Genomic DNA, 12487 nt, shown 5'->3' on the forward strand with positions numbered 1-12487 from the left:
TTACAACTTTGTTGTCGGGGGTACAATAATGTCCTATTCAATTTTAAAATCTATAGGTCAGTTTAGTTACAGAAACTAATTTGAGATTATTGTCAATATTATTATACCAGATTTATATAGCGCCCTTTTCATGATCAGTCACGTTCAAAAGGCGTTTTACATAGTTTAAATGCAGCCACACAGGACGCATAATTCATCCTCTACTAGTACAGACACAGAACGATCTGACCAGAGGGAAAGAGTGAGACAAAGCCACCCCCCCCCCACCCCCCACGACAGAGAGATCAGAAATCAGATACATGCTTGTCCGGCTAACTTAGCCTAGCTCGTTGCGAATAGACAGTCTGGTTCTTTAACGTGCCCAGTGTATAGCACTGATACACGCAAGATGTCGCTGATAACTTTAGGTTTTCGGTGGTACTACCATTTTGAAAATGAAACAAAAACATCGGTATTTCAAACATATTTCTTTATTCGTGGTACTATTAATAGATTTTAATACGCTATTTATATTGCTAAACATTAGAACAGGCTATATAATAACCGTAATACACTGTTAACAACAAGGCATTCTCCTCCTATCATGTTGTGAATGCAAACTTTATATTTAACAAACAAACATGTAGATATATTAAAAATGATATAGACCTTTTAAGTACATAAATCGTTTGCAAGTTTAACCATAAACATATTCAATTTGATCATACTGTTCAATCACATACAAAGTATCAACAACGTCATTAAATCAACACATAAATCATTGATGTATATTATACACAGTTATAAAGATGTTAAGAATCCACCAACAAAATTACGTAATAAATGTAATGACATGTACATGTATCAATAATATCAACCATGTAGCTATACCAGAGCATGTGTACCATATACAATTGTATTCAATTCAAACAAATACACATACCCGAACATACATTTTGTACATATCTATGCATCAAAAACAAAAATAGTCATATCCGATTTAACAACTTGTACATCTATTATACATATCAGCGAAACAAATAGTTTTATATGAACTTACATATACAAAAACCAAACAAGCAAATAAACATACATACTTGGCAACTTTTTGGTGGACGAAGCCCCATGTGCCATTCCGGGCTTTATTTCTGGCATGGATGTGCACACTGGTAGAACCTTTAAGAAACGTTAAGTAATGGGACTTCACGTGAAACCAAAATACCGGTATATTCCATATCTTGTTAATATCTTGGTTATATTTTTTATTGTGAATTTTAATTAAAACAAAAGGACTGCATTCTCACTCTCGCTGTAGTTATCTTTTCCGAGAGTAAATTTTCTATTTACATTGTATTTCCGACTTTGTCCAATAACATAAAATGCGTAAGTGAAAGTAGTGATCAGAGGAGAAAGTAGACGAACAGTTACTCTGTTTATGAGATTATACAGATTAAAATGTTCAATTCTTGTTTTATTATGTAAATCATAGACAAGCAAAGAATTTAACATTTATTCAGCAGTTTGTTGAAGATTCGTTTAATCTACATGCAAACTAAAGGATTTATGGTGAAACTAAAAGTTGCAAGACATTTATGATATCGAGAAATCTGATTACTTGTATTTTCAAAAGGATGGAACAACACGTTCATAACATTGGTAAATAAGCTTTTGTGTGTTCTCATCAGCCATTAATTCTTTCATAGCCATGTCTTTCTTCACTATTCAAATCAGCCCAAAACTCTTTGGAATTAAGTGAGTATGGGTTATCCCGAATGAATGGTTTGAAGAAACAAGATTTTACTTCGTGTTTCCCTTCTTTATCTTTACAGATATAAACAAGTATGTCGTACTGAGCCCGAGTGTCGTAGCAGTTGTTGACTTGCAAAGAGCGAGATTGCTTTGCACCATGGTATTTTTGTGGCTCGATATTAAATTTAGCATCTATCCAAATGTCTTCAAAGTTTTCTAATTGTGTTTTTATGAGCTTCTTTAAATGCATATTGCAATCGTTTACGTCATATTCTGTTGCCTTGAAAATCAGTTTGTTTAGCATGATCAAAGCAGCGCTGCTCCCAACAGTAACTAGAGTATGTACAGCTCCGGATATATCATTTGTTCTTACGAAACCACGAACAACTAAGTAAACAGCAAGTAATGCTAACAGCATAAATACTATTTCAATGAAAGCCCTTATAAAGAGAGAACTTTTTAACCCCGGTGAGAGATTTCCTGGTTTTGATACCAGTTTGTCTACAAATGACTGTGGAATATGCAAATATGGCAAATGTTCAGGTTCCTCATATCTATGGAAAAGAAACAAACCAGTCACAGATAGAAATGTTAGACCGTTTTCCTCTGCAAATATCCCGACACGATGACCATCGTTTTTTTTCTTGTTATTCTGGGGCAATTTCATCGCTACATTTTTATCTTCACTTATTGCTGATACAAAGTGTTTTTCTCGAGTGTCCTCACTTAGTTCAAGTACAAGGTCGATCACCTTTCGATTGAAAGTATTTATTTTATGCTGAACTCCGCTTAAACAATTAACAATGTACGTTAAGATCATAAGAATCAAAATGATTGTGTCAAATATATGCTCATAGTTTAAGAAAAGGCCAATTATAATGTAGGCAATGCAATTTGTGTAAAATACAACACATTCAATAATAAAAACCAGTTCATAGTAACCAATAATTATAAATGTATATACAGGTATTAATATGAAATAGAAACATTTTGCAGATTTGTCTTGCCATAGATTCCGGCAACAAATTATTGTAAATGGGAGCACCGGCAGCGAGCAGAACAATGCGAACATAAAACTAAAAATAACAAAAGGCGGCAGAAGAAAATAACTATACCACGCATATTTAAAGTATATCAATGGATACAGAAAAAGAGACACAACTAGTTTAGTTTTTTTCTGCAACGTAAATTTGTGGAAGTTTCGCAAACTTCGTTTAAATGTTTGTCCAACCGTTAATTTGTTTGATGGTTTTTTGGTAAACATGGTAAAAGGCGAAATAAAAAATATCAGGATGATAACACATAAAGAAATAATGCTGAAAGTATAGAATCCTGTTCCAAATGTAGAATTGGTCATAACATAACTTAAAATAGTTCTGACAATTAAAGGACTGCAAAAAAATAAAAAAGATAAGATTTTGAAAACTGCTCTTAAACAGATAGTACGAAGTGTGTCTCCTGAGTAATAGCATTTGGTTTTACAGCAGTCGCCCCTCACAAAAATACCACCGAATGTTTTGTTGAGACTTTGTAATAGTCCTGTGGAAGCACTGAGTTCTGAAACAAGTTCATAATCTTTCCTGATCACGGATTTAACATACAGGTTGTAGGTTTCTTCATATACAGTTTCTCCATCATCTGAATTGAGCTCCTCCTGTAACGTACTACAAAACTCTTTTAACAATACTCCATCTAAATTCGTAACTTCTGTCCAATGCGAAACATTGGGCTTTTCTCTAAACAATTTTATTTTTAGCTTCAATCTGGTATTCAAGAGGGAGAAAAGATTGTGTTTTTCCTCTTCATACACTGATCTTGGAATGAGATAGATGCAGTGTGACAATACTATAATTGACAAAATTAGTCTAACCCACTTGAAAATATTCACCAAACTATCTTCCAAAAGTTCGATGCATTTAACATCCGAACCCGATAACGAAAGATTACAGCAACTTCCTTTAGAGTCCATTCTCTCTGTACATATATGTAATAAACTGACTTCATCTTCGTTAAATGCTTTGGATGTCATGGGAAGCGTTAGCAAAGAAAATTTCAAGAGCTTATTTGCATCGTCGACTGTCATGTTTCCTAGACAATCTTCAGGTTCTTGAACTAATGAAAGATGCATGTCTGCAATGCCGTAAGATAATGTTCCAAGAGACATATCAAGGTAATCGTCATCCAACATAAGTAAATGTTGTCCTGTAGCATCCGTTGTCATAAACCATTGCATTTGTCCTGGGTATGGTTCATTTAGAGGTTTTGAATTCCATTTTACCATTATATTGAGTTTAATAAGACGATTATCTTGATCAATTAACTTCAGTTGGATAATTGATCAAGATAATCGTCTTATTCAGACGACGCATTAACACTCATAACTGCAATAAGCGAAAAAAGAAATAACCACAAAAATAGTATTATGGACATCTTTCTATCCCTGCCACATCTTTACGTTTAAAGTTTGATAACAAGAGTGTGACTGAAACATATATATTCACAACATATGATAATAATCTTACATATGTTTATCAAAACAGGATCTACCCGTGAATCAAGGTATGCTCTCCTATTATAGACATAACTTTTCTAATATGAAAAAGTACATGACCTTTTTGTGCACTCAAACACTGGAAGATGGCGTGTCTATGGCATGTCATTTGGCGCAATACAGGCGCAGAGAATGAGTGCTTCCACATTTGATCTAATACTTTTAATAGATACGTTTCAGAGTCGAAATGATATAACAGACTGCTGTTACATTTGATTAACACACACGGTATTAACACACCTCTAAGTTATTCTGCCGCCAGACGTGTTCCTTCCCATATTTTACTATTAATTGTTAAAACATTTTTACACGTTGACGTCACTTTGACCTATTTTATTTGGCGCCAAAAATACGCCATGAAATAGTGCTTGCTACCTTAGTTCACATTTTACTTGTTTACATAAAATACATATCAGAAACGCAATAACATATAGCAGAACATATTCAACGAATCGGTTTTACGCTGCGTGCATAATTCACTCGGCTTACGCTCCCTTGAAATCTTTTGTTTTCGTTAAACATTGTTCCGTTGTATATTTCTTAACTTATCTAAGCATCTATTCATTTATACTTATAAATATTTGAATATTGATTAATTACGAAATGATATTCAGATATACTTTTATATCACATATACATGATGAGAAGTCATGAATATGTCTGGATGAGTGAAATATACTGAACAGCAAAAGCAACTATCCAGTTTTATAACTGGGTTATTTTTTATTAAATAACTTCAATTCATAATTCACTTGTGTTTTTCACATTACTCTTGAAGAACTTCACATGTAAATTTTTTTTAAAATCAATCAACCGTGAAGTCAGTAGTCCCACAATAGCGGTTTTGCACGAAATTCACGTGCGCCTGTAATTAACAATTTTCTTTGTGAAATTTTATTGTCATTGGAAATATTGATGATTGGCTAACTCGAAAAACAGCATAAAGTTTAAAAAATAGTGTTGGTTGCACCGCATGACTATCAAATTTAGCGCGAGCGCCCAATTGGGATGATACAATGCAATTGACGCGCAGAAGATATAGCCTTTCAAACGGCTATTGTGGGACTACAGACTTCACGGTTGATTGATTTTTAAAAATTTATCACGTGAAGATCTTCAAGTGTACTTTTGGTATGAAGAAACAGTTCAAATTTGAAAAAAATTATTTCAAAATATACCAGATATACATCTAGATAGTTTCTTTTGCTGTTCAGTATAGTTATTGCCTTTGTTAGATACCAGGCTTAAACTTTGTGGTAATTGAAACTTAAAGTCATGTATGTTACAAAGTGTGACTTGTTCAAATGATCAAAGTTGAAGGATTTGTTAAAACAAGCTATATTTATAATTGAATACATTGTCTTATTATCTAAAATGTCACCAAACGTTCCATATCAGAGCTTGTACCACTTGGTGACAGCTTGTTTTAAAGATATCTTAAATATATATAATTTGTGAAATTATGAAGGCAAATGTATTATTTCATATGTGTGTATTAACTTCCGCTTATTAAAAAGCAAGAATGTGATGTTTAAAATAAATTACTGCTAAGAAATAACGGGCCTGCTAAAAGTTACTAAAATCTAGTTAACCCTGCTGAAATATTAACGGTTGTCTAAACATTATTTTAGCCCACCTGGCAGGTATTGCTCGTTGGATGTCTGCCATCTGTCCGTCGTCCACAACTGCCTCCAACAACATCTCCGTCTAAACCACTGTTGTCAAATTTAACCAAACTTCACAGGAATGTTTCTTTGACGGTCTCCTATAAAACTGATGCAAGGAATTTCATTGAATGCCACAACCACAAAAAAAACCCCCAAAAACTTAACTTTTTAAATAGTCTTATCTAAAACAGTAATGCCATGTGCTTATTATCAGATAATTTGCACGTTGCATTGTCTGAGTTTGTTCAAATCATGTCCCTGGCTTTAGTACACAGACATATAAAAACTTAAAAGTCATCTTTTTAAACCGTGATGTACTGAGTAAGATGTTTGGCATATAGCAATTGTGGTGGTACTTCACCAAATTCGTACAATGCAAGCTCGTGGGGACCATATTGGCCCCATTCTTTAGAGTTCATTTGTTTAACATAGATGTATATCGAAACAATACATATAAAAAAATATATATATATATATATCGAAAAAAAATCTTCCTATCTTAAACCTCAATCCCTTGACCTGTAGTTTGGTTATCGTTACCAAGTTTCGTTCAGTTCATCACTATTTGGATCAAAATAATCCTTTATAAAAGAGAACCTTTCAAGCTTTCTTGTATTAGCAGTACTATGCATTAGGTTTAAATAGTACATGTACGACAGTACTGAATATGTGTATAGATAAACACAGAACAAATGTATACTACCACTAAAAACTGGCTGTGTTGTAACAATCAATTGTAACTGAATGGCATTTAATTGTAGCTCTATACAGAATATTGATTAATATGTTTAATAACGTTAAATACATTTAATCATTTGAAGTATTTCCAAAGATGAAATATTATACTGAAAGATGGAAATACGGTATTTTTAAGAAATGTCAGAAAGAGATGTAAAGTATCCTAATTTCTGTCCAAAGTGTTATCGTCGTACTAAAGGTACAAAAGATGTCTTTGCTTGTTAGTCTGTATCAAGAAGTCTTTATACTTCATTGATCACAGAAAACTGTACAAACGAGTTATAGAAAGGTTGTACCAAATATGATTATTTTCTTTTGGCAGGTTATCAATATGAATTAGCTCAGAAAAGAGTGACCAATTTTCTACTTCTTTGAAAAGCATTCAATTTCCACTGGTTATGATCACTTTGCACTCACCAACGCGGGGTTCGAAATCTCACAAGTATGTGAATAATAGTGATACAGAAGCCAGACAGCTGGGTTTGGTAGGTCCATGCTTCTACCCAGGTACCCGCCCATGTCTGTAACATTATCTTCCATCATGCAAAGCCGAAAAAGTTTTTAAACCCAACAAAACCAATTAATGAAGGCTGGTAAAATATTCATATTAATACCTACATCACCTTTTTATCGGAAGCCATAATATAAAATACCGTGAAAAAATATTTTAATTTATGCTATTTGTGACTATTAAGGAGGAATAGCCCTTTGCATTTTTTTTACAAACCGCGTTTGATTTTGATATCATATTCTAATACTAGTATGCTAGTCTCTGTTAAAAAAAAACCTTACGCTAGAATGACGTTACGGTCACGTGCGATGACATCAAAGACGTTTTTTGCCACCAAGAAAGAGCGCTTACATATTTTATTTACTGTTTAGATTAAGAGCATATTAGAATCGAAATGACTCATGGCAAAGAATGTTTAACACTATTTATACGCTTGGGCGGTAGTACGTCATACAAATAATTTCACTCGGGCCGACGTATATCCACTCATCGTGCATAAATAGTGTTAAAACACTCTTTTGCTATAACTTATTTCTTAATTAAAATAGAAGCTACCCCCATTATAAATGCCGTTAAAAAGCGATTAAATTCGGTTTATTTTCTCTCATCTGTTTGTTTTCAATTTACAGCAATGAAATTTATACCTTTATGTGTATTATATAAAGGTCTAGGAGGCTATACTTTTGTTTTCTAAACGATGGAAAAAAATGAAGAAAAACATTCTGAAAATTTTAGTTTTATCTAAAATTCGCACACTCGTTTTCTTTACGGGAAACAAAACAGACCCACTTTAGATATTGGTAGTAATCTACAATTAGGAAATAATTTTTATTCCTCGTCCTTTGGGATCATGGAGTCCATTCAACAGATGTGTAATATGTGTGCTTGTTCCGCTTAACCAGGTGCTGAGGGGGTGGGGGCGGTCTCGAGAGGTGTCTGCTATTATTATTTTTTGGCTGCATTCTTTGCTTCCATATACTAGTACATATTATATTTTATCTTATTTCTCGAATAATTTTTCTAAAAAGACTTGTCAATATATTCGTTCCTATCTGTACTCAATTTTGTTCGTACTTTAAATAATTCGAATGTAAAGTTATTATACTTTATAAATTGTGCTCCTGCTTAACAAATTTTTCAAAGAAGCCTAATATGAAAAGCTATTAGTTTATAATAACGAGAGACTTAAAAATCGCTTTAAAACCTTCCGGGTCCAGTTGTTCGAAACTTTAATAGGCGATTAGGCTAACGTTTGATTAACTTTAAGAGCTATTTTTCGGCATTTCAGACGACTTTGAAAAACAAATGTATGAGGTAAGAATTATGAACAATGAAAACTCTTTACAATAAAATCAAAACATTATACCATCATTTCTCACCAAGTCTAGTATTTTGAATCAAAATTTAACAAGCGGTTAGTTTAACAGCCGGTTAAAGTTTCGAACAACCGACCCCTGTTCGTATTTTTATAGTCTTGTTGAATTCTGGGCCCTGGTTTTGCGTATTTAAAGCATGTTTATCGTTTTCAACGGAAGAACATATCTGTAAAGAAGTTAACAAAAAACAAGCATATTGTATAGCCTAACACGTCTTAAGTCAAATGAATAAATCCTGGTCCACTATTAAAGATAAAGGTTTCTATCTAATGATGAATCTGATGTCTTGAACAGACATTAAAGGGGGATGTTCATTTCCCAGGGAAACATATTAACATTCCAGCATGTCAATAATTAATAGTCATCAGCGAATTGGATACTCAGTAAGTGGTCGGCAGAACCATATATTTATTTTGCATATTAATTACCATCACATGTGTTTTATGGTTTGGCTTGGTATAATCAGTACTTTCTTCTTTTTTTTTCAAGAAAAAAGAGACTGTGTAAACGATGCTGTTTGCAGCTGTAGTATTATTTTCTTTGCAATGTCATTCTCGCTATTAATTCTTACGCTGGATAATATAGTTCTCAGCATTTTATAGGTCCTAATAATGGAAGCTATTTAGAAGAAATTCAGCCACTGTCTAACACCTTGCAATAATAAAGTTATTATGGATGAATTTCATAAAAAAAATAATGTGATGTAATCAATGTTAATTATATTAATTAATTATGAGATGACTATATGTATACGCTGGTCAATATCCAATCGTAAGTGTTATGTGCGTTGTCTGCAAATGTTCCGTATATACGATTTTTCAAGTTAAATTAAATTTTGTACTAGATCATAAGTCGACGGTACACTTTTGAGGATGAAACAATTTTGTTTATTCCCATTATTACAGCTTCTCAAAGAAAACAAAACGAATTGACTCACTAGTCTGTGTACACTAATCATTTCTGAAATAACTTTAATTTTGCTGTTGCAAAAATTATATATAGTCATAGTGTATAAGCGATTTTAACGCGTAAGAAAAATGATCTAACATGACTGTCCGTGTAAGACTGTAAGATTCTTTCACTGGTTATAGGTGCAGATGGGAATTTCCGGCCTCGAGGGTAACGGTTTAGGAGGTAACCGGGTTCCTACCGAGTTACCGCCAAAACAGTTACCCAAGAGTCGGATAGATCTATTCCCATCTGCACATATAACCGATGACAGAATCTTTTTCTTGCATACCGATATCAAGAACTAGATCTAATAATATAAATAAAATCAGTCGAACGGCTTTCTTTTTAGAACCGTTTTTCATATAGTATCGTATTTAAACAAAGCGCGGGAAATCAACGTCCGTAAATAGGAAAGACGTCATGACGGTTCAAAACAAATATTCTAATATGATCCGATTCATTTTCCTATTAAACAAAGAAGGTTGGAAACAGTGAATTATTAAACAACAATTCACTGTTCTGACGTCACAATTATTACGTCATAGCGTGAAACGGCGTAGCGGCGCGCTGGAAAAGAAACCGATTGAAAATGGGGAAGTATGTAATGAATGCCAACAAGGATGTTCTTTAAAGTCCTTGGTAACGTGTTAGAATCGAAATAATATATCTCATTTAGTGATTTGCTCTTGAATAAATCACTGTTTGTCGTTCAGATGCGTAGTATTACATCACTCGGGCTGCGCCCTCGTGATATAATTCCTTCGCATTTGAACTCCAAACAGTGATTTATTCAGCGACAAATTACCGATGAGATATATTTAACAAATAATCAAGGCCTTCGAGTTGTTTATCGTCTAATTTACCACGGTTCAGAGTTCAGATGCGTAGGGATTGAACCACGAGGGCGTTAGCCCGAGTGGTTAAATACTGAAGCATCTGAACGATGAACCGTGGTAAATTAGACGATAAATAACAAGAAGGCCTTGATTGTTTTCATTCCGACATGCTCATTGATATATTTTAATAAATATTATACTGGACTTCATTTACGCGAGGAGTAATGTATCGGACGTCATGCGGTAATTTGACGTCATAATTGACGTCATAATGCTCTCTTACCGGTCCGCGCGTCAACCGTTGTTTACCGCAGAATATACAGAGCTTGATTTCCTTCTTTGTTTAACTGGAAATCAAGCCGAGTCATGTTAGAATATTTCTTAAACAATGTTTAGTTCCGGTTTTGTTTTATCAGTTGTAGCGTAACGGTATGAAGTTTTGATGAAATAACGTGATTTGAATCGAGAATTATACTAGATCTACCAGGAACTAATAGGAACTGTCAAGGTATTGAATTTTTATTCCGTTTTTTTTTTTTTTTTTTTTTTTTTTTTTTTACAGCACGAGAGTCATCTTACACACCCCGGGGTATAAGATGGATTTTTTTCCAGCACCATGCAGCAAAGATACCGGAAATCTCCATCTGGTATGCAAGAAACGCTATAATTCCTCCTTCCGTGGGAGAATGTCGGTATTATTTTGACAGTAGAGCTTATGTAAATCTTGGTTAAGTATGTTACATAGACTTGTTCAGGTTATCAAGCTGAAGGATTTGAATCACTTTATTGACAAATGTTGCTGAATTTGGTAATTATCATTTAGATAATAATTATATCTTTCTATATATGTGCAAGTACCAGTTAGTGACAACTTGTTCATCTTTAAATGCTCAAATCGGCCACCGCGAGGGATATTTTGAGCTTGTGAAATTTTAATTATTAAGGCAAAAGTAGGCACACATATTTGTGTCATAACGTCTCATCATTAATTCGTTAGTTTGATACTGATTTGGGAAAAGGCTACACAAATATTTAAATCATCCTTAATATTAACTGCTAACCCTAAACGTTTACAACAATATGCTCTATGTAAACAGTGATGGAAGAAACACGTTAATATATCGTGGTAGTATACAGTGAAATGTTTCAGTTCTTGTTTTCTTTTTTCACATAAGGTGCTGAGACTACATAAATGTTTGTAACTATATGGCGAAGCGTTGGTATGAGCGGCCTTTTATCATTAATGTACTCCATGATGCAAAATGATCAGAAAAATAACAACACTGAGGGCCATGTACTTTGAGACTTTTACCGTCGCTACACGACACCTAAAAATTGCTCTGGTCGTTAGTAAATATTTTGAAATATTCTACGAAATCGATGCGGGGCTGACGTGCACTATCCGTCGCCTCTCATGCACACACTCATCAAACCGAGCGTGCTATTTATACACGGTGGGGAAACCACGTGACTAAATCGGATAACGTGCACGCAAAAGTGCTAAAAATAGGCCCGCTTCAGGTATGTTTTTTCACTATTACTTTTTTGATCCGCAATTGTTTTAAACGAGATAACGTGCATAAACCCCGCAATAAAAAGCTCTTTCAGCGGATATATGTAACTTGATGAAACCCCCTCCCGTTTTTACGTAATCCTTGCCCAACCGATTCGAAAGATGCAAAATATTTTGGTAACGAACACGTCTGTTCACAAGTTACGCATCTAGACATATTCTGCAGAGAATTTTCGCTGGAATGTAGGTTTAGAATAAAGCTTGTCATTGTCCAAAGTCCTGTACCAAATATTTAACATGACTATTGATGAATATTGAAGATATCGTAAGACAAAGGGTGCGGTAACGTACACGTTGCGGTTTTCAGGAGGTAACGTACACGTCATTTTCCCCAGAGGATAACGTACACGTCAAAGACTATTTATCATGCATGTAGAATATATTTGTCTTTAAATGATTGAACTGTAAACATTTTGATATTGTTAAAAAAAGACGCAGATGCTGGAAATAGGCTGTTTTTCTTTCGATAGGTTAGTATATACACAAAAATGCTACAGTGAAAATGAGCAGCGTCATTCCTCACCCTAACTTGGAAATAATTATACGTTTACTGCTC

This window comes from Mercenaria mercenaria, chromosome 19, assembly GCF_021730395.1.
Source record: "Mercenaria mercenaria strain notata chromosome 19, MADL_Memer_1, whole genome shotgun sequence".
NCBI classification, from domain to species: domain Eukaryota; kingdom Metazoa; phylum Mollusca; class Bivalvia; order Venerida; family Veneridae; genus Mercenaria; species Mercenaria mercenaria.